This window comes from Protopterus annectens, chromosome 2.part1 (genome assembly GCF_019279795.1).
Source record: "Protopterus annectens isolate FY-2018-M chromosome 2.part1, PAN1.0, whole genome shotgun sequence".
Lineage (NCBI taxonomy): Eukaryota > Metazoa > Chordata > Ceratodontiformes > Protopteridae > Protopterus > Protopterus annectens.
Genome location: NC_056729.1, coordinates 1,425,729,074 through 1,425,752,192, shown reverse-complemented (window position 1 = coordinate 1,425,752,192; position 23,119 = coordinate 1,425,729,074). Strand labels below are relative to the sequence as shown.

The window sequence follows — 23,119 nt, the reverse complement described above, 5'->3', positions numbered from 1 at the left end:
GGGTCTGTTACCCCTAGGTCTTGTCTGAAGTGGCCTTGAGGGGGCAGGAAAGGACCAATGTTTTGAGGGACAATGCCTACTGAATCTTGGAGGCTGAACTTGTAAAAAGTCTTTAACTGTCTGCATAGATTTAGCTTTTTCTTCCATCTTTTTTAAAACATCTTCTGCTTTGGTGCCAAACAGATTGTTTTGGTTCAGACATGATCTAGCAAGGTCTGTTCCCTAAGCCAAGCATGCCTTCAAAGTACAGAACCTGTGACTGCTGCCCTACTCAGACTCATTCCTGCTTTACACTAGCTCCCACCCCATACACCAAAATAGGTCAGTAGTTAAAGGGCAGCTAGTCCGAGCAGCCCACATGATCTCTAGAGAGGAAGACTTTCTTTCAGAATGTGACAATTTAAAAACTATGTTTTTGAGGGGGGAGTATCCAGCAGATTTGCTCAATGAGCTTATGCAGGAGGTGATAGGCAAAAGAAGAGTAGGGTACTTTAAGCCTATAGTTGGAGAAAATATGCTAGACAGCAGTCCCTCTGAAGTTGAGGAGGGGAGACCTATGTCGGAAAAGAGTTCCTTTTGTAGATCTATGGTGCTCACATTCAACTCCGACTCATATTATTTGATGTCTATTTTTCATAAGAACTGGGACATTTTAATGGATGACTTGGACATCAGGGCACAAATAGGGAAAGACCTATAGTGACATACAGAAGGGGCTCAAACTTGAAAGACCTTTTGAGGAAAGGTTTTAACAACACTATAACAAGACGTGTAGGGATGTACAAATGTGAGTCTTGTAACTGGTGCCACAAGGTGAAATCAGATAGCAAATTTACAGTGAATGGTATAGACCACTATGTAAAATGTAAATACAACTGCCATTCCAAGGCTGTAGTCTACATGGCCACATGTGACCAATGTCTAGCATTTTATGTAGACAAAACAGAAAGGAAATTTAATGCCAGAATCTATGAACACAACTATGCCATAAGAAAGAAAAATAAGTTATGTACCTACCATAACGTTCCATGTTAGTTGTCTTCATCTCACCTTCTTTCTTGCTGGTTGGGATCGGAGCTGATCCTTGGCTCCGACTCGGCCATCTTCTGTAGCTCGAGAGCTGTTTACTGGCTCAAGGCTACCCCTTATCCCATGATGCCTAGCGCTAGCTACCCAGATCTCGTTTGTAATAGCTAACCCCAGACATAGCCAGAGAATCAACCTGTCCAAACAAAAGGTTGAGCATACCTGTCATACTCTCCAAGTCAGTAGAGGAAACAAACCACAGAACACCTAGCCAGTGAAACCAAAAACTCCTCTAGATCCAACAGGACAGGGGGGTGGAGGGTGGGATGCAAGAAAGAATGGGAGATGAAGACAACTAACATGGAACATTATGGTAGGTACATAACTTCTTTATGTTAAGTTGTCTATCTCGCCTTCATTCTTGCTGGTTGGGACAGCGTCCCTAGTACCTACAATCCTGGGCGGCTCATTGGAACAGACTCTTCAGAACAGTGGAACCAAAGTCAGCTCTGCTCCTGGAGACCATATCTAGCTTGTAATGAGAAATAAAGGTATGAGGATTTGCCCCTGCAGCAGCTGCACAGATAGAATCCATGGGCAACCTAGATTGGAAGGCTACAGAGGTGGCCAAAGCCCTAGTAGAATGACCTTTCGGTTTGATAGGCAACTCTTTGTTTCTCAGTTGATAAATGAAAGTAATAATGTGAGACAACGACCTGGATAAGGTCACTTTGGAAACTGGGAGACCCTGTTTGCCTAGAGCGTAGGAAAGGAATAGTTGGTCCGACTTCCTTATATCCTTAGTCCTATGCAAGTAAAAACGCAATTGTCTATGAATATCCAGTTGGTGTAATTTGTATTCTGCCTTGTTGGTGTGGTTAGGGAAAACACAGGAAGGTCTATAGATTGGTTTAAATTATTTTCTGAGCAAACTTTCGGAAGGAACGAGGGATTAGTCCTCAGAGCAACCCTGTCCTTATGAAAAACCAAGTATGGAGAACGAACACATAGTTCCTGAAGTTCAGAGATGCATCTGGCTGAAGTAATAGCTACCAGAAAAAGTGTTTTCCCAGATAGAAATTTAATGGAGCAGGATGCTGCAGGCTCAAAGGGGGCATAATTAAGGAGGTTAGTACTAAATTAAGGTCCCAAGGAGGAGGGGGATCTCTCACTGGAGGTCTAAGGAGAGTAGTCCCTCTTAAAAATGCTTTACAGAGCTTATGAGAGATAATGTTTGAATTAGACAACCCAACATGAAAGTTAGAAATGGACGCTAATTGAACCCTGATTGTAGCGGAAGCGGACCCAGAATGAAAAAGTTGTGCTAGGAACTCCAAAATTTCGTGGACTGGGGCTGAAAAAGGATCTACGTTCCTAGCCTCTGCCCAACAAGAAAAACATTTCCATTTGCTAGCATAAGTTTTTCTAATTGTGGACTTGTGAGAGGAGACAATAATCTCACGCACGGCCAGGGAAATGCTGGGAAGCCTGGCTAAGGTTGGAAGTGGAGCAACCAAGCTGTGAGCTGGAGTATTTGGAGGGATTGATGCAGCCCGCCTAACTGATGAATCAGTAGGTCTGGAATCGGATCCAGAGTCCAGGGCTGATCGAGAAGGTAATGGTGCAGGAACGGAAACCATATCTGTCGAGGCCAGTAGGGGGCAATCAGGATCATTTTGCAACCCAACGATATTTTTTTCTCTATGAGTTTTGGTATCTGGGGAAATGGAGGGAAGGCATAAAGAAGTCCCTGAGGCCAATCGTGGACTACAGCATCTCTGGGTGTGCGACCTGGAAGCGGAAGAAGGGAGAAGTAGTTGCTGCATTTGCTGTTGAAGGGGGTGGCAAAAAGATCGCAGCAAGGCTTTCCCCATTTGCGGAAGATCAGATCCGCAACTACCTGATTCAGAGACCACTTGTGAGGCATGAGAATAGCTCTGCTGAGCCTGTCCGCTATGACGTTGGATCTCCTAGGGATGTGCATCGCAATCAGAAAACGTTGGGAGGAAATCGCCCACTGCCAGAGTCTGAGTGCTTCTCGACATAGGGGGTAGGACCTGGTTCTGCCCTGCTTGTTGATGTACCACACCACTGACATGTTGTCCGTTTGAATTGCAATGGTCCCAGAAAGGAGAGAGTCCTGAAGAGCTTGCAACGCTAGGAGCACGGCTCTCATTTCTAGGATGTTTATATGCAGATGGTACTCGTGAGGCTGCCAAGTGCCTTGGACTGTCCTGTCCTGATAATGCCCCCCCCCCACCCTATCAGGGAGGCGTCTGTGGTTACTGTGGCAACTGGAGGGGGCTGAATGACAAGTCTGCCCTGAGTCACTACTGGGGAGACCATCCACCAGGAAAGGTGTCTTTTGCATGCTTCTGTAATCATGATCATGTGAGACATGGGCAGCTGTTGGAAGGACCACTGTGTGAACAGAAGCCACTGAAGGATCTTCATGTGAAAGCGGGCCAGTGGGATTAGAAAAATTGCCGCTGCCATGGAACCCAGAATTTGAAGGATAAATCTGACTTGGATCCTTTTGCTCTGCATTAGAATTTGTACTTGCTGGCGAATTATAGATACCCTTTCTGGCGGTAGCCTTGCGGACATGTTCCTTGTGTCTAAGTCTGCTCCTATATAGGTGATAGATTGACAGGGCAACAGGGCAGATTTTTTGAAGTTTATTGTAATGCCTAGCTGGGAGCAGATTGTGATTGTGTAGTCCCTGGCTTGTAGAAGTTGGGTGAGACCAAAGGGCAGAGCTCTGAACTGGTAATGACTGGCTCCCAGCCGGAAGCAAAGGAATCTCCTGGAGCGCCTATCCATTTTGATGTGGTAGTACGCATCCTGAAGATCTATGGAGCACATCCAATTGTCCTGATCCAGAAAGGGAAGAATGGACTGTAGCGTGACCATCTGAAACTTTGTTCTTTGAACAGACTTGTTTAGTCTGCTGAGATCCAGAATCGGTCTCCAGTCCCCTGTCTTTTTTGGTACCAAAAAGAACCTTGAGTAAGTTCCAGATCCATGTTGGTCTGCTGGGACTTCCTGGATGACTCTTTTTTCCAGCAGTTTTGAAACTTCTATGGCTGCTTGGTCCCTCAGATTGGGTGGAACATCTGGAAGGGATTTGTTTGACGGTAAGGGGGGTTGAGAGAAGGGAATTTTGTAACCTCCGGATATAACTGACCGTACCCATTTGTCTTGCGCTAAATTTTGCCAGGCTTTTGGGTACAGTGAAAGTCTTCCCCTAACTGCCTCCAGAGGCGGGCAGCAGGTTAACCCTTCAGGGATGCTGAAAGGGCTTCTCAAAGAAGGATTCTCTGTTGCCCTGGTTCTGCGGACCCCCTCTGTCACGAGGGCGGCATCTGTTGTTGTTGTTTCCCTCTCTGACCCTGGGAGGAAAAATCGCTACGTGTGTCAGGCGAGGCTGCCTGGGATTTTCAGAACCACATTTTATCACTCTTCTGACCCTTGGAGTATGGTCTGGAAGGAATGGAAAAATGGACTCCCATGGCAGAGAGAGTCTTGCCTTCTTGCTCACACCTAGTCAAAGTGTCTTTCACCTGTGGTCCAAAAAGAAAGGAACCATCAAAGGGTTCTGCAAAGTTACACAGCCGCATCCATGCATGTCTCCTAAGGGCCACACCCGTACCTGCGGCTCTACTTGCACCATCGGCTGCATAGGAAATGAGTCTCATGGAGGAGTTGACTACAGAATTAAGGGTTGCCAGCTGGGAAGCCACTTTAGCTTGAGCCCCCTCAGCTGATGGATCTTGAAGGGTATCTCAAAGCTCTTTAAGGAGATCCCTCTGAAGCCGGGTAAAATGGCATAAGTAGTTCAGTGACCTCATAGAAAAGGTCGCTAAAGCAAACATTCGCTTCCCGTATCTGTCCATGGTTCTAGACTCCTTGTTAGGAGGATGAACAGACGAAGAGGTTTCCGCTAACTTTTTTTTGGAGGCTGCTGCTACCACCATGGCATCAACAGGAACACCTTTGGTAAGGAACTGCTTATCATGGGGTGCTGTGATGAACTTGCCAGGTCTCCTCGGAGTTGGTTTCACTGTATCCAGGGCTGACCAAGCCTTTCGAGCCACCACAGACATAAGTGGATCGAAAGGCAGAGAAACCCAGGAGGTGGAAGGTCAGGAACTGAACACATCCAGGAATACAGACTCATCCTCAGTAGGGGCTAGGGGATTCCAGTTCCCCTTCTGCTTAAGCATTTTGAGGATGTCCGAAAAGGAAACATCTTCAGAGGGGGATCTCGGGGACCCTTACGAGTCATCTAAGTCTGTATCAGAAGTGACAGACTCAGGGGAGTCAATGTGCTTCCTCTGGCACTTCTTCTTACCAGGGGGATCCTCTGAATGATCAGGAGAGGCCTCAGTAGAAGAGGAAACACCCAATGGGGTGCCCTGGAGCGCCGGTTCCCCACGCTTGGGGTCTGGAGGAAGAGCAGAGGTTGGCACAGGCACTACAGGGGATGGAGCCAATGGGGCCGATAGTGGAGCTGGCTCAGTGGCCAGCACACTCCTCATGACATCGAAGGTGTCCCTGCCACGATGCAGAGAAAGCTCCGGTTCCGAGGAAATCGGAATCTTTCTCCGCACCGAGGGAGACGGCTCCGAGGCCGATGTAGGAGCCGAGTTCACCTGCACCACAGCTCCGTGAGGGAGAACGGGGTCGGACAAGGGTCCAATGCCACTCGCCCCCTCGGCGTCGACAAGGGAGCCCTGGTGCCCGGATCCCTCGATGGACGGCACCATCCAGGGAATCAGAGCCGACGACGGAACCGAAGGAGATAGAGTTATCGGAGCTGATGGTTCCACTACTTGAACCCCAACAAACTCTGGCTCCGAGTTCAATGGAGTCGGAGGAGGAACATTGATAGAAGTGGATGGAGCCAACACCTGTTGAGGAGGGCTGGACAACATTTTGGCAAGTGCCTGCGACTTTAGCAACCTACTGACCACTCTCTCCATGTCGTAATCCGAGAGCCTAGAGGATCGAGAGGAGTGAGAAGATTTGTGACTGTGCTCGCTCTGAAGCAGGGGAGACCGAGGAGACGAATGTATTGATTCCAGAGAAGGGGACCTCAGCCTCTTGTGGCTCCGCAAAGGCTCCAAAGTTTCCGATGGCGCTGACGGGGGAGATAGTCTTATTGGTTCCAGCTGGAACCGAAGTAGCAGGTAGAGTCTGAACCAAAGACGGCTCCGAACTTGGAGCTGACGATTTGGTAGATTTAAGGGATTTCGCAGGCTGAGTCTTGGCTGGTGAATCCTGGGGCTTTAAAAAGCCCCTAAGAATAAGCTTATTCTTATGCTCCTGCAGAACTCTTGGACTAAATGCATGGCAGATCGAACAAGAGTCCTGCAGATGCACAGCACCTAAACAATAGACGCAAGAAGTGTGCCCATCTGTCAGAGACATCTTGTGACAGCATAAGTCACACTTCTTGAACCCAGACACCTTGGATTCTTTGGACATCCTGTAACAAATAATACAACAATAGCTAACCAAACAAAATACAGTCTACAGAAAAAACACAGTATACTACAGACTAAAGCTAATTTTTTTTTTTTTTTTTGATAAGAAATCCTCTAACTCAAGCGGCTAGCCTATAAAGAAGATAGAAGGAAAGCCTCTAACTTAAACGGCTAACCTGACAGGAAAAGAATAAGGAGGGGGGAAGGGGGAGAACTCTCTAAATTAAACGAGTTCTAAAGGGGAGGGAAGGAAGCTACAAATACACACTTAGTTAACACAACAAATGTAAGACTAAAAACTAACGATAACCCCTAGGAAAAAGACTATTTCTAGTAAAAAAGTTCTATAAAGAAACTATATACGAGCCTGAGCCAGAAAAACAACACCTCGCAGCTGAAGCGGCAGATGAGATCTGGGTAGCTAGCTCTAGGCATCATGGGATAAGGGGTAGCCTCAAGTCAGTAAACAGCTCTCGAGCTATAGAAGATGGCTGAGTCGGAGCCGAGGATCAGCTCCGATCCCAACAAGCAAGAACGAAGGCGAGATAGACAACTTAACATTAAATGATATTAATAATGCGTTAGCGAGGCATACTCAAGACAATACTGGTCACAATTTCACATTTATGGCAATTGACCACATAGACATAAGTGAAAAAAAGCCCTGGGGATTCCAGTTAGAGTTAAAGGAATTAAGGTGGCAAATTCTATTACAGGCTGACAGATGGCCCGGAATAAATGACAGGACGTCTGTCTCACCCGTATCGAAAATAAAAGCCCTAGAAAGTATAAATTATCTTAAAACAAGTTTTTAAGTACAAGCACTTTTGTATGCATTAAGCTTTTGGAAATGTTTTTATATCATGTGAATACTTAATATGTGAACTTAAAATGACTTGGTTTTACCTTTTTTCTTCCTTTTTTCCTATTTATGTCTATTTATAACTTCTTATGATATAAGTATGTGACTAGTAACTTTTAATCACAAAGTCTCAGTTGTATTTTAGTTGCATTAGTTTTAACTGTGATTCAGTCACTAAGAGGTTAATTAATGTTCTTTCTCAGTGTTGCTCAGCTAGCTCCCCTCCCTTTTTTACCCAATTAGAGTGTTTTTACATGTATATAATGGTGTCTTGCATTTTAATGGTGTCTGATGAAGTTAACACTTGTTTAACGAAAGCGCTCACGTTTATACTTGTTCATTTGTGGATTTTACCATTAAAATATTTGTAGTTTCATCATCACCAGAGTGATTTGAGACTGTGATACTCTGCCTGCCAGCACTTTCATTTATTCAGGATGCTTCTAAGGCGTCAAACCCACATTGCAGGGTATGCTTACTGATTTGGCTTGCAGAATGCATAAGTTCCTGTAAATCTTTATTTTCTGCACAGTCAGGGAAGGTAGATCATTTTTGTTTAATGAGTTCCATGGTATATTGCTGGTATTTCAGCATGTGGAACTGACAATTCAATGCTCTAATGGTAAAAGTTGCAGAAGTATATACTTTTTTACCCCATCTGTCTAAGGCTTGAGAATCCCTGTCTGAGGGGGTGGGATTCTTAGCTGTAGTTGCTTTTATTCCTTTAGGCCCTTGGGAGATGACCTCTGGGTCAGCAGTAGGATTTTTGAAAAGAAATTTGTGTGAGTCAGGGACTCTGTAATACCTGTCAGGTTTCCTGGGAGCAGGAGGTAAAGTATCAGGAGTTAGACTGGATTCCATAAAAACATCATTCACAAAATCCAGAACAGGGGGTAAATCTAAAAATGCCCTATGTCTCTTTTTGGACTGAGGGTAATCCTGGCATTCCCAATGGAAGTGCTCTCTCAGAGTATGTAGGGTTTCACCAAAAGAAAAATCCTCTGGAGGAGAGGCAGAAGGAATGGATTCCTCTGTATCTGAATCCACATAAGCAGATAAGAACATGTCTTCATAATCAGAAACCTCAGAGTCGTCAGACTCTTGGTCAGATAAAGGTGCTGGGGACAAGTCTCTTTTTCTTTTAGTAGGAAAAGACTGGCTGCCCCTAATCAGCATGATAAGGTCTTCCTCCATTGTAAGGATCTGTGATTGTGACAAGGAAGCAGGCGCGTGAGTTTGGGTCGTCGATCTTTTAGGCGTAGCTCGTACTCTGGGCCTTAGAAACTCAGTAGTTTTAGAAAGAACTGAAGACGCAAAAGAAGTCGGTTTGTGTCGAGTATCTGTAGTGCGAAGAACTTCCTCAGAAGCTGGTGCCTGCACAGCAGCTTCAGACCCATCCAAGGTAGAGACATCTGCAGGTTCCATGTCAAAGAAGAGTCTCGCGGCATATCGGACTCCAAACGAGTCTCGGTAGCAGCCTTCAAATCCATTGATGCGGGCAGTAGGGGCTGCAAAAGTGCCTCACTGAGTACCGACGAACTGGCGACTAGCTTAACGGAAGCGTCGTCAGCAGTTTTGGATCAGTGCGGTCTGTCTGTTTTTATCCTTACGTTTTTTGGAAGATCGGTAGTCGGATGGCTTACCGAAGTCATTTCGGAATACGGATATCGAGAGCGAAAGTATTTAGCTACAATAAGGGCCCGACGACGAATAGTTTGGGCGTTGAACAATGCACAAAACCGGCAACGAGGGACGTCGTGGTCTGGCCTAAACAGGTGATGCAGTAAGAATGGAAATCTCGTTGTGGTATTTCCTTTCCACAGGCGAGACAATTGTTAACTTTTTTTGACATCAGTTACAGCAAGAAAAAAGGATCCCCAATTGGGTACTTAGCTTTAGAAGACTTCTACTTCAATTTCGGAAAAGAAAAACTCAGGTGGCGGCCGACCGGCACTCGTATGAACTGCTTTTGCTTAGGGCTCCTCAGCAAGAAAGACTGATGTAATGGCATCGACTGCCTGTTTTTATACCACTGACGACCTGACGTCAGTCCTGGAGCGACAGCAACCGACGCAGAAATACTAAGCCTCTGGTATTCATGCCAAATGAGGGCTACCCCTGGCAGGATAACCCAAGTGTGATGACTGCAACAGTGAAACATGAAGAACATCTACTGTAGCTTCCTCATATGGAGGCTGGCTATAGGTAGCATAGGAATGCTGGAAGCCATGAATCCCAGAGCCCTTAGAAATTCTCTGTCTGTAATTGAGACCTGAGGAAGAAGGCATTAAAAAAAGGCAATTAGAGCAAGAACCTCAAGTGATGGCAGGGAAGCCAGCATAGCAATGGCCTCCAGCCTGCAACTGAGAAATACATGATCCTGAGAAGAAGTCAGGAAGAATTTTTAGAATTTTATCATAAAACTCTAGCCTTTGCAACAAGCAAATAGCACAGTGAAGGTGCTGAAGCAAGGTCTCTGGAAAGGAAGCCTGAATGAGTAGATTGTCCAGGTGAGGAAAGATTTGTATCCCCCTCATCCTGTAAAAGGTAATCACAGGAGCGAGGCATTTGGTGAAAACCCTTGGGGCAGTAGAAAGGTCGAAGGACAAAGAGGAGAACTGAAAATGCAAGGAAGAAACAGAGAAACGCAAATATTTTCTGAAAAGGGATGAATAGGGATGTGAAGATAAGCATCCTTGAGATCCAGAGACTAGGAAAGAAAAAAGAGGAAACAGACTCTGAAGGGACAGCATCCAAAAGGAAGGGATCTTCAGAAAGGTGTTGAGCTGAGAAAGGTCCACAATGGTCCTGCAGGTGCCTTCTTTCCTGGGAAGCAAAAACATTCTGGAATAAAAGAACAACAGAAAAAAAAATATTTATTTATTTTACATTTGGTTACTGGGAAAATCTGACTAGTCACAAGTCCTTTTTCAGCAGAGGCCTGGGGAGAAACTCTCCACATATAACAAAGCACATACAACGTAAGAATTATCAATTACAATTACACAGTTGCAGAAGTAAGACATTTTCCCTTTTACATCATTTCTCAGATATAGAACAGGATAAATTACATAATACATCAATACCATAATGGTAGTCAATAACTGATAACATAAATAACTAAGTGAGTTAAGAGAAGCTAAACAGTTTGAAGGTGAAGGTGTAAATGTAATGCTGGTAGCATGGTTTAGGGTAGACATTACTGTTAGAAGGGAGACACACTTTAGGTAGATAAGTTAGAAGACATGTAGTAAAGGCAGAGTAGAAGAGAGATACAGAGAATATTCTAGGGTTTAGGCTTAGGACAAGAAAGAATTATAGATGTAAGAGAAAGAATTTTAGGCTGAAGGAAGGAAACATGCCAGACAGAAATGTGTGAGAGGTAAACCTGTATGATCTGAGGTCTAGCCAGGTAAGTTACAGTTACATATCCAGTTGGCTTGTAAGTGTATTTTTAGGGATTGTTTGAATAGGGTTAAGGAGGAGTAAGGTTTAAGTACTTGAAGGAGAAGCTTATTATTGGCGCATAGAACTCTAGTACTGGAGTAGGGATGTATACGGTCTTGTAATACAGGAATTTTGTCTAGGTAGTAAAGTATTTTGTGGGCAAATATGAGCTTGTTGTAGAGGAGAGGATGGGGGAGTTCGACCCAATTAAGTCTTTTTAGGACTGAGCAGTGGTGTGTGAGATGAGAACTATTAGAGGCAAATTTTGCAATTTTGTGATAGCAGGTTTCAGGTTTAGCAATATCAGATTTTCTAAGATTGGTAAGAATAGGGGGAGGCATATAAGAGAGTGGACAGAAGGTGTGTTTGTGCAATTTTTGCCTTAGTGCTATTTGTGAGGAATTGGATGTTTCTATATAGCCCTCCTAGTTTTTTATGCACTTTTTAATGGTGAGTGCAATATGATAATCAATCTCAGGTTGCTGTCTATTTCAACGTCAAGGAGTTTGGTGTGGGTTACAGGAGAGATAATGGTATTATTGTGAGATGCGACACAGAAAGTGAGAGGATGAGTACTGATGTTAGTTAGAGGAAATATAATAAGTTTGGTTTTATTAGGGTTTAGTAGTAGTTGAGCGTTGGTAAACCATTCTTCTACACAGAGGAAAGAAGCCTGTGTTATTAGTTGGACAACAGGTAAAAGCTGGTTGAACATGATAAGAAACAGCGAAAAAGAAAGTAAAAACCAGCTAACATAGCTAAAGAACAGCCACAGAGGCGCTTCATCAGACCATCAGTGTAACAGAGTCAAAAGTATTTATATATAAAATCAGTTACATAATTAACAAACTAATGCACGTGATTTTAAAAATGGGTTTAAATGGACAGCTTCAGTTAAGCCCAAGCCCTTATCAGCTGTAATTTAAGGATCCAATCCAGCTCAAGCCATTCAGTATGATTCTTGATATCCCCACCTCTACAATTAGCATGATAAAATTGCAATATCAAAAATACAAATGTGTGATTACTTCCTACTGTATGCATATGCATATACAGGGCACTCTTCATATCGCCCATCCTAATATCATACATATGTTCCCTGATATGATCTTTGAGTGCACAGTTAGTATTTTAATGGCTTTTTTTCAATGGCCAGGAGATAATGTTTTCTGAAAGCTCTCAACTGTTTTCTTATTTTAGAAGAGCAATAAAGTTAAGACAAAACCAGACAGTACTTAATAGAAGCACAAGCTGTACCATGCGTCTTTGCATGGAAAACCTTCCTTCTAGGTTAAGCTAAGTCTGTAAGTGTGGCAGTCAGTTTGGGACAATTGTTCCTATTAGGAAGTAAAACTTCAATATTTGAAGATGTACATAGTTCTGTGTGTTAACATTAAGTTAATAGGTGTTTGTGGTGTATTGGGGGTGTATTTGTTTTGTTTGTTTGAGGACTTAACTTTCAATAAAGCAAAACGTTTTGTAAGATGTGATGTAGGCTTAAATGGATATGCCAAGAAACAACTGTGTAAAAGATCAACCTGCCAAGCATTAGTGTGTGCATGTAACACAAAAGCTGGAACTAGATACTTAACAAAAAAGCTGTTACAAATAAAAGGTGGGAATAATAATTTGTCGACATAAAGACCCTTTCGACACTATCTTTAAATGTGAATGGCCCCACAGATATATACAAAAAAGAAAGAGTGGTGAACTATATTAAAACATGTACTATGCAACTAGCCATGCTACAGGAGACACATTTGGAAAGAACTGAACATAATTTGACAAAGAAAGCTTTTCAGGATGGTTATTCAGTGGAATACCTGGACAAAGGAAAAGAGGAGTACTTATATTAACTGCAAGAGGAGCTCCAATATTGATAGAAGAGGATAAAAAAGATAATAATGGTAGATTTGTAATACTAAGGTGTTACTGGCAAGGGAGGACGACTACACTGGCATGCATTTGCATTCCACCTAAAAATGCTATAATGGAACTTAAGAAAATTCTGGGAGAAATAATCAGTTTTCACCAGGGAATATTACTTGTAGGCTGGATCCCGGAATTTGATTTGCAGCAGGGAAGATGTGTCTGGAGAACCCAGAAGGGAAAATATAACAAAGGAGGGTAGATTTTTGAAGAAATTTATGAAAATATTTGCCATGGAAGATGTGAATTCAGCAGTAGGAAGTTGGAATGAACTTAACATGTTATTCCCCAAGATACAAAAACTGGGCTAGACTAGACAGAACTATTTCACAGCAACATGTGCACTTAATTGAAACTTCTGATACATATCCAATAACTATTTCAGATCATGGGCCAAAAATTACTAAAATGAAAATGCAGGGCAATGAAATAAAAATGAGACAATGATGCTTACCCACCTTTCTGTTGAAAAGAGAGGAATTTAACAAAAGGGTAGTGGAAATTATTCAGTAGTTATTAGAGAAGACAAAATTTTTTCTGAAAATATAACAACAAGAATCACTTACACGGACTGACAAATTTTAAAGTACTGCAGAATAGGCGGAATCTCACAGAACAAGAAGAACAATTACAGAGTGATACACAAATATATGCATGGGTTTAGAAAAATTGCTATTAAGCAACTGTTTTTGATAATAATACCCAAGCACAAAAACTTTTAATGCATGACTCAGGCAACAGAAAGTAGAAAGGGTTGTCACCAAGCTTAGGGAGCCTATAACAAGGAAGATAATAATAGATCCTGAAGAGGTAATAGAAATATTTCAGAAATTTTATGAAAGTATGTATAAAGCAGAGAAATATGGAGATCGAGAAAAGGTACAAATGGAAATGTTTATGGAAGAATTAAATATGACAAGGTTAAAGGTAGATGAGGCTCAATTAATAACAGGACAGGAAGAGATGAGATAAAAAGGGTGATGTATAACCAATCCACAGGAATGCGCTCAGAAATAGATGACATTCCTATGGAAGTTTGGAAGCTAGGAGGGAAGAACTGATTAAACTCTGGAAGATTTTGTTTAACAGTATATAAAGAGAAGTAGAAGCACCAACATCCTGGAAGAAAGCGGTGGTGGCTCTAATACCTAAAGGGTGTAAAGCCCCGTCAGATCCAGCTTCATACAGGCTCATTTCAATCTTAAACCATGACTATGAAGTGTTTATACCTATAATGGCTAAAAGAATGGCAAAGTTGATACCAAAATTGACAGACATGTATCAATGTCTTTTGTGGAGGGAAGGCAAACATTTGACAACATTAACAGAAGACTGATGATCCAGAGAGAAGCTGAATGTAAGAAAATACCACTGCTGTTGGTGGGTCTTGATGCACAGAAAGCATTTGACAAGAGTAAGCTGGGGTTTTATGAGCAAGGCAATGTAAGCATTTGCATTCCCTGATAAAATTATAAGGTTGATTAGTAGGAAATCTGAGGGGTCAGAGGCGAAAATTAAATTGGGTGGGATATTCTCTGATAATTTCTGTTTGAGCAGAGGAACCAGGCGGGGATGTCTTCTTTCCCTTTTATTTGCACTATATTTAGAACCACTGGCAAAGAAAATAAGAGACTCAGAAATTCAATGATATAATTGGTATAATAGGTGAAAAAAGCTTGCCCTATTTGCAAATGATATTATTTTACACCTGATAAAACCAGAAAAGGACATTTCAGTTTCGTGGAACATTTTGAGGCAGTTTCAAGTCTTCTTTGGATACAAAATTAATGAAGCTAAAACAAAGGCAACAGCTGTAAATTATGTACCCACAAATACTACAAGTACTTAGGCATATGGATTAAAAAGGATTCTGTTGTGGCAGCTAAGAATATGTGGAAAGAGACTCAACAAAACATAATACAAAAACTGAGATAGTGTAAACTCTGTTATATGGATATGAATAGTAGTTAAAATATCATTAGTCCCTTAAGTTTTATACACAGATCAGGCATATATTTATCAACCAGAGGAGAAGTTGTGGATAGCAATTAATAAAGAACTGAAGGATTTTATCTGGAAGGGGAAGACAGCAAGAGTCAAGTGGGATAAGCTGATTCTTTCAATTGAAAAAGGTGGTTTGCATTTACCCGATTTGAAGACATACTTCACAGCTACACAGTAAAGGCTCCTACACATAGCACAGGCAGAAACATATAATTCAAAGTAGAAAGGGATGATGATGAAATGGGGGGGAAGCTCAAAAACAAGGAACGACTGGGATTTTCAATGCAGATCCTTAAGGAAAATAAAAATAATCATGCAGAATATTACATTCATAAAGTAGCAGAAAGTATTTTAACAACTAAGACAAGATGGGAATGCAGAAAACAGATTCTACCAATAGGGATTATTGCAATTAGGAATACAGACAATAGGCAAGAGGGGGCTGCAATTCATTGGAGAAAACTGGTTAAAGAGCCAAGGTAATGGGAGCAAATAATTAGAGAGAGAAAGGTAATAGAATGAGAAGAGGCCAATAATTTATATGGACTGCAGGATAGAGACTGCATTCCCTATCAAGTACTGATATCAGAGTATAGGCAAAGAGAAAGAAATATGAGGATTCTAAGAGAAAGACCAGCACTGGTAGACTTTTTAGTAAAATCTACAACAGAAGCTGCTGTTAAAAAAAGGAATAATTAGTAGATCATAAAAAACATTGCATGATAATTATAAGAATCAATCAGAGGAGGTTAGAAAGGATTAGGAAGACAGAGTGGATAAGCAATTCACAAAGAAACAACGGGGGATATATTTATGTCTCCCAAATATGCAACGAAGGCTAGAAGATTTAGGATCTTTGCTTGGAAGTGTTTACATAGGTGTTTTAATACCCCAAGTAGACTCCAAACAATTTTTCCTTAGGTAGACAGCAAATTATGGATGTGTGATGCAGAAGAGAGAGGTAGCTGGGAACATATTTTCTGGGAGTATAAAGAGTTGGGAGACTTTAAAGATTTCCTGCAGACTGTTCTGTCAGAGATACTGGGGTGAGTAAACTGGTGTAACTAAGGAAATGATTTTTTGAGCTATGATACAGAATCAGAATTGGCAAGACATAGTAAGGCCTTGCTGAGTCTAATTTTGGTGGCTGACAAAAAAGCAATTACTAGAAAATGGTAATCAAAGTCTAATCCATCTTTACTACAAGTAGTGAATATAGCAACAGAGTTAATACAACTGCAGTTGGCATCTTTAGAAAAGGGTAGGAGCAAATTACAAAGGAAAAAATGGGAATTGTGGGAACAATACATGCAAAGGGGAACAAGGTTTAAAAGAAGGCAGGAACTGAATGAACTATATAATGTCTGACTGACAATGACTGGATAGCTTAGAAGTGATATAAAATGTTTGCAGCTACAATTATGTCAATATGGATGTCCTTACATTCACCACTGCAGTATTCTTAACATACGGGATTCTCTACAGTGGAAGCCCGATGTCATGCCAGTCTACCAAAGCCTACTGTTGCTTTAAGGTACGCCAAACATCACCCAAACACTTCTCATGCCGCTTAGGGCAGAAAGTTGACGTTCAGGCGTGCCATCCTCAGAACTTCTTTGCTGCCAATCAGAATGCTTTATCTAACCATCAGTCTGTTTGCCTACATCCATTTTCTGCCAGTTTGAATGCATTTTTGTTCTCCGGTGAACGCCTATTCCTGTTTGCTGAAGTTCAAGAGGTTGCAGAAAATTACCCTATTGGGCTTTTGTTTTTTCTTGGCTTTTTGGTGCTGTTGGGGATTAATGTTATCCAAGTTGGGTAAATACCAGTGTGGGGGACAGATTCCCCATAAAGACTGCCACAGTAAGTGTCTTTTTTTTGCCAAGGAGCTTCTCATGACCATACGTCTTGATCGATTTGTCAGGCATTCATACTGAAAAACTTCATATTAGGCTTTCTTCCCTTTCCTTGTACCTTGAGAACCAGCATCTTAAGCTTCTCGGTAAAGATACAATGGAAGGAACTTCCCGCCTTGAGGATCAGCTGTCAGGGAAGAAGAGGGTGAAAACGTTAAGACAGGAAACTTCCTCTGTTCAACCTTTGCCGCGTGTTTCTCCCAAGGTTGTTAAGAACTTGGAGGCTTGCCTGACTGTGTTATCAGATTTCTCTGCCACAACCAGGTTTGAGGCCAGCAAGGATCCGAATAGAAGCACGTCCAAAGAGGCTTTGCAGGCATCTCTTTCGGGCATTCAGGGGTAACCACAGTTAACTGCTTCAAAGGGGCCTAGGGGGTTTCCAGAGATTCTAGTTAGGGGAGAAGTTCCTACTAAGATTATTGAATGCCGTCCTGAGTCAGAGCCTTCTCAGATTTATAGGGCAGGTGTTCCCTTAAAAAAGAAACAAAAAGTTAAACATGTTTCTTCTGCTCCTAGAGATCTACAAAGTGAGTGGCAGGCCTTTACTCAGGGGTTATTTAATACTTTATTTTTATTTTTATTTTTTATTTTATTTTAATTTACATTTGTTGACCGGGAGAGTCCGACTGGATACAGATCCATTTTCAGCAGAGGCCCGGGGAGAAAAACTCCAAAAGCAAAACAAACAACAATTCACAGAAATCAAACAAATCAAATAAAAACAATTCAAATAAAACAAATCAAACAAGTTAAACAAGTCAAATCAAACAAAAAGTGTTACATTTGTTCAAGGAATTCAAGTTAGTGGTTATAATCAATACATAAACTTACATAAGGTTACAAAAACATAAACGAATTATAAGCAAGACTCATTAAGTTTCTAACAGTAACACCTTTAATCGCCTCATAGTTATGTAAATATTGTGTTAAATAAGGAGTTGTAGCTATTAAGCAAGAATGACATAGTTGTATTTGTGCATGGAATGGACAGCTTTATTTTGATATTTAGATTCTATTGTGTATTTTTGTTGGGATGTGGATTAATACTATGCAGGAGTATGCTGTAGAACCTACTGTATAGTATTGTGCTTTGTTGGTAATAGGAACTATCCTGGGGAGAAGCATGGGCATAGCCAGTTATCTATGTAGTGGGTTTTCAGGAGAAGTTTAAATTGACTGGTAGATACAGTGGAGGTTATCTGGCCTGGTAGTGAGTTCCAAGTTCTAGCAATGGTGTAGGCGAATAGAGATTTCCTGGCGTCATTTTTATGTTTGATGATCTTTATGAGATTCTGGCTTCTGGATCTTAAAGGTCTTGTGGGCATGTGGGGCTGAAATATCCTCTGAGGGCAGGGGTGTTTTCAGGAAGATAATAGAGTTTATGAGCTGTTGAAAGCTGGCTGAGTAGCAGTAGATGAGGGAGCTCGAGCCATTTGAGTTGCTTTAAGGCAAGACAGTGGTAGGATCTGTATGAGGCTTCTGCTGCAAATCTGGCAATCTTGTTGTAACAAGATTCCATTTTCTTTAGGTCTGTTTGGCTTAGGTTAGTCAGGACAGGGGAGGCGTAGAGAAGGATGGGCAGAAGATGAGTCCTCGCTATGGTTGCTTTGGTTTGTTTGGTCAGATATTGCTTATTCCTATAGAGGAATCCTAGTTTTGTATGTACTTTTTTGATAGTTTGGGCTATGTAGATATCAAATTTTAGATTATTGTCGATTTCAACACCTAACAGCTTTGTGTGGGAAGTGGGGGTGATTTGGATGTTGTCCTTTGACTTGATGGTGAAATCATTGTTTAGTGGAGGGGATCAACCAGGACTAAAAATCAATAGATTGTTTTTTTGGGATTAAGAATCAGTTTAATGTTAGTGAACCAGGTTTCAGCCAGAGTAAAATTGTTCTGGGTCAAGGTTTGTAGCTCTTTAAGGTTGGGGACAGCCAAACAAGGGTTGTGTCGTCTGCATATTGTACAACAGTGGCATTGACTGAGGAAGAAGAGATATGACTGGTAAATAGTGAAAAGAGCACTGGGCCTAGGATAGACTCTTGTGGCACTCCTATGCCCACTGGGAGTAGGGGGGATAATTGACCTTGCCAGAGGACAGCTTGTTGCTGTTCTGATAAGTAGCTTGTAAACCAGTCTATGGAGGAGGAGCATAGGTTTAGGTGTGACAGAGTTTTGAGAAGAAGGCTGTGGTTAACCATGTCAAAAGCTTTTGACAGGTCTAAGAATATGGAAGCTACAAATAATCCCTTATTTCTGTAGTTGTTGACTGTATTGGAGAAAGATAATAGTGCTGTAATGGTGCTATGGGAGGGTCTAAAGATATGCTGGGTTCTGGAAAGTAAATTAATTTGAAGGAGATACTGGAGTATTTGGGAGTGCACAACTATTTCTAATATTTTGGATAGTGGTGATAGGATTGCTATAGGTCGATAGTTGGTGAGTTCTAAGGAGTTACCTCCTTTGTGTAGAGGAATAATGTGAGATGTTTTCCACAGGGTGGGAACCTTACTTTCTACAATTGATCTATTTATGAGTATGGACATGGGTAAGCTATTGCCTGTGCTACTATTTGTAGGAAATATGCTGGTAGTTTATCGGCTGCTAGTGTGGTGGGTTTACGTTTGTTTAGAAGTCGAGAAATTACTTTGGTGGGTACTGGTTGCAGGGAAAAGTTGGAAGTGTTTTTATTTAGTGTTGTATTTGGGGGTGGAGGGGGAACTACTGTTGTGGGGCTATCAGTGCTATCTTGAGCCTTAGCAAGGGTTTGAACTGTTTCGGTAAATAATTTGTTGAATTAAGATGTTGCTGTGGTCATTTGGTAGTACAGGGGTTGGGGGTGGGGGCTTTTCCCTGGGTGCATTATACTGTTTAAAGTGGCCCAGAATCTTTTTGGGTTATGGGCATGTTTTTCTTACATGGTTTATAGTAGTTAATTTTATCCTGTCTAATTTGCCTCTTTGATTTGTTGCGGAGTTCAAGGTAAATTTGCTTTGTATTAGCTGTTTTGTTTTTCTGAAGCTGGATCCAGGCTTTGTCCCACTCTTCTATGGTAGCTTTAGTATCTTTGGTTAGCCATTTAGCATAGTTTATTTTTAGTCTTATGGTACGGGTGGGAGCACGAAGGTTTAGGATATCTAAGAATGTGGAGTTGAAGCATTGTACGGCTTCTTCAAGAGGTAGTATATTTAGGGGGTTCCAATTGGTACATTTTAGTGCATTAATGAAGTTGGTGGGTACAAAGTTCTTTTTACTGCGGATGACTATGAGGATGGGTTGGCTGATGTTATGTGGTCTAGTCCTAATTAAGTAGGTTGGTAGGTGGTCACTTATACTATCGGGTAGACATCCAGATTGCTGTTTTAGGGTTGGGTTGGCTAGCAGAATCCAATCGAGGATGGATTCACGTTTGGAAGCTTTGTCAGTTCTGCCTGGGGTGGATATTACTTGGGTAAATCCATGTAGGTTTATGTGGACTGTTAGGTTTTGGCTGGAGCAGGTTGTCCAGTCAATGTTAAACTTTCCTAGTAGTATGGTTTCCTGTGGTAGGGAGGTAGAGATCCAGCTTAGTAGGGTTTCCATGATAGGGATGTTATTACCTGGTGGGATGTAGCCCCCTGCAATAATTATATTTTTGTTGTTGTTAAGTTTAAGTTTTGCAATGATTAGTTCTATGCCTTTCACTTCAGAGGTGTTGTAGTCTATTAGTTCTAGGGTGTGGTGACTTTGGAATAGTATTGCAGTACCCCTCCTTTCTTTTCTAGCCTATCTTTCCATATAATACTATAGCCTGGAGGTGTAATTTCACTGTTATGGTGTTGTGGTTTGAGCCAAGTTTCAGTTAATACTGCTATATCAGGTTGATATAGTGCTATTAGGGCATGCAGGTCTTGTATTTTGTTAGATATGCTCCTTACATTTATGTTAAGAAACAGGAGTGATGGGGTAGGCCTGTGGTAAAGGGGGTTTTGTTGCGTAGGGTTGGGATAGGTGGCTGCAGTGGGGCCTGGATTGGGGTGTATATCGCTGCATTGGGTGAGACTATGGAGTAGGGAAAGATAGAATTTAGATAGTTTATATACTATTTTATCTTGTCTAGCAGAGATGTAGGGGTTGAGTTTGACTGTTAGTTTATATTGTAGATATGAGAAGGTTTGGTGGGAGTTGAGGTAACTGGGAAAGATAGGGAAGCTCTTAAGCTTTAGGTTACTGGATATAGTTTCAGTTTGCCATTGGGGTAGGTGTATGATTTGGAGTTGAGTGTGGTAGGAGGAGAGTAGGGAGAATAGGAGAAGAATGAAGAGTGGTAGTACCTGGAGTACTGCTTTCAGTAGCTGGGATTGTTGTGAGGAGTACATCTTATCTTGTATGAGACAGACTGTAGTGTATACAGGTCTGATGTTTATGAGTGTGTGCGTGTTGTGTGATAGTAAGGGGAGGTAAGAAGGGTGTGGTGGAGTGTGATTCTATGGGAGTGGTGTGTCTGGTGTTATAGGTTAAATGGCAGTTAAGGTGTGTGTGTTTGGGAGTGGTTAGTAAGTATAAATGTAATTGTTATGGGGTGGGTGGGAATGGGGGTAGGGGAGCGAAGTGAGCCTGAACATAGTGAGGGCGAACGTAGCGGGGCTACCACCTTGTTCAGAGCAAAGAGAAAAAATAAAACTATCAGTAAGCGTATCTAGCTATGGTGAGGGATCTGGAGCTGTTGGCAGGGAAAGTGAGCCAGTTAGTCAACAACTGGACTCTTACAGGAGTAGTTACTGGAGCTGAAACAGCTGGTTTGTTTCAGCAAAGAAGCAGACCATCAAGAGTGAAATGGGGTTTTGGAAAAGAGTGATAGGGGTAGTATGCACTAGATAAGTAGGGTAGAATTACCTGGTAGTGTCCCAAGTGTTAACAGTGCACAACAAGACCAGGGAAGAGTAGGATAGAGGGAGGGAAATAAGTGGAAAAGTGGACAGTATACTGTGAAGAGATGGGCCAGAAAAGAACAGGGTTGGGGCTGCTGGCGTTTTAACCTTCATGTCTAGCTCATAGTGACTACTGCAAACAATCAGATAAGCACACTATCATTAGGATCGCTAAGCCCTTTTAGACAAATGCGCTGCGTTTGAAACAGCAGCTTTATCTGTTACAGTTACACTAGTTCACATACTTAGGTGTTTTTTTTTTTATTCAAGGTGGGTGTACAGTCGGCACTCAAATACTGGGGTAACACCTTGGGTCCAAATTCAAGTGTAATTTTAATGTCATTAAGGCCTCCTCAGGAGGTTTCTATTCCTGCACCTCCTTGGTCCTCTACTCTCTTAAAAGGCTTAGAAAACAGGATTCTTCTGAGGAAGAATTGGATTCTGATGAAGAATCCCTGACATATTCTACTCAGATTCCTCCGCCTTTGTACTATGGATCAGAGGAGGAGAAATCTAATAGTCCTGATACTCCTTTTGAGGAAATTTCCTTTGGGGACACAATCTCTAGGATGATGACATTTTTTTACATGAGATTGTGCTCAGGTCGCTGATATCCATAACAGGTACTATGAGTTACTGCAGATGGAATCTCCTATACCTGTGGCTATTCCTCCTGTTTTGCCTGCTTTGCTTGATGCTTTTTCCAATGCTTCTAAATCACCTGATTCTCTGCTCCCTGCTCCCAATAAGCCTCACAGGTTTTATAGGGTGCCTGAGGACTGTAATGTTTTTGTACAGATGTTCTGCTGCTGACCCCTCTGTGGTGTCTGTAGCCTCAGATAAGCCATCTCCATTGCTTCCTTCATCCAAGTTACTGCTTTCTGATAAGGACAGCAGAACCATGGAAAGGCTGGGTAAGAAGGTTTACACTTCTGCTACCCTAGCTTTTAGGGCTGTTAATTATCAGGCTCATATATCTAGGTATATGTTGGCTTTTCTTTCTCAGGCCTGTCATCTTATTTCTGATCTTCCAGACTCTAAGGGTAAAACTTCTGCTCTTTCCTTGCTAAGGACTTTTTCTCAAATGGTTCATCATTCTATCAAATGTAGTTATGATGCAGCAGATGCCTCTTCTAGGGCTGCTGCTTTTGGTTCAGTAATGAGGAAGCATTCTTGGCTTCAACCATTACGTGATGATGTTAAGACTAAGTTGAATGATGCTCCTTTGGATAATAAACTTCTGTTTGGGGAAGCAGCTGCTGGCTTAACTCTCTTCAGGATAAGGGGAAGGCCTTACATGAGCTTAAATATGTGTCTCTTTCTCCTGTGCCTAAATTTCACAAAAACTACCCTTCTAAGCCAGCCTTTGTTCGTATGCAATCTCACCATTCTTCTAAGGGTAAAAAGGATGGCAAATCGGCTGTTCCTGCTAAAGCCACTCAGGCTTGAGGGATTCAGAAGCCTTCCTTTCCCAACAAACCAGCACTATATGACTATCTGTCTCTTCCCAGCCACATTCCTCTTTCTCTTCGC

General features: G+C 41.9%; 1 protein-coding gene across 1 annotated transcript in view; it reads right to left on the bottom strand.

Annotated features, from left to right (window-relative positions):
• The window catches only part of LOC122794473 (DNA polymerase nu-like), a 1,294,839-nt gene that overhangs the window by 265,681 nt on the left and 1,006,039 nt on the right, over window positions 1–23,119 (bottom strand). The window lies entirely within an intron of this gene.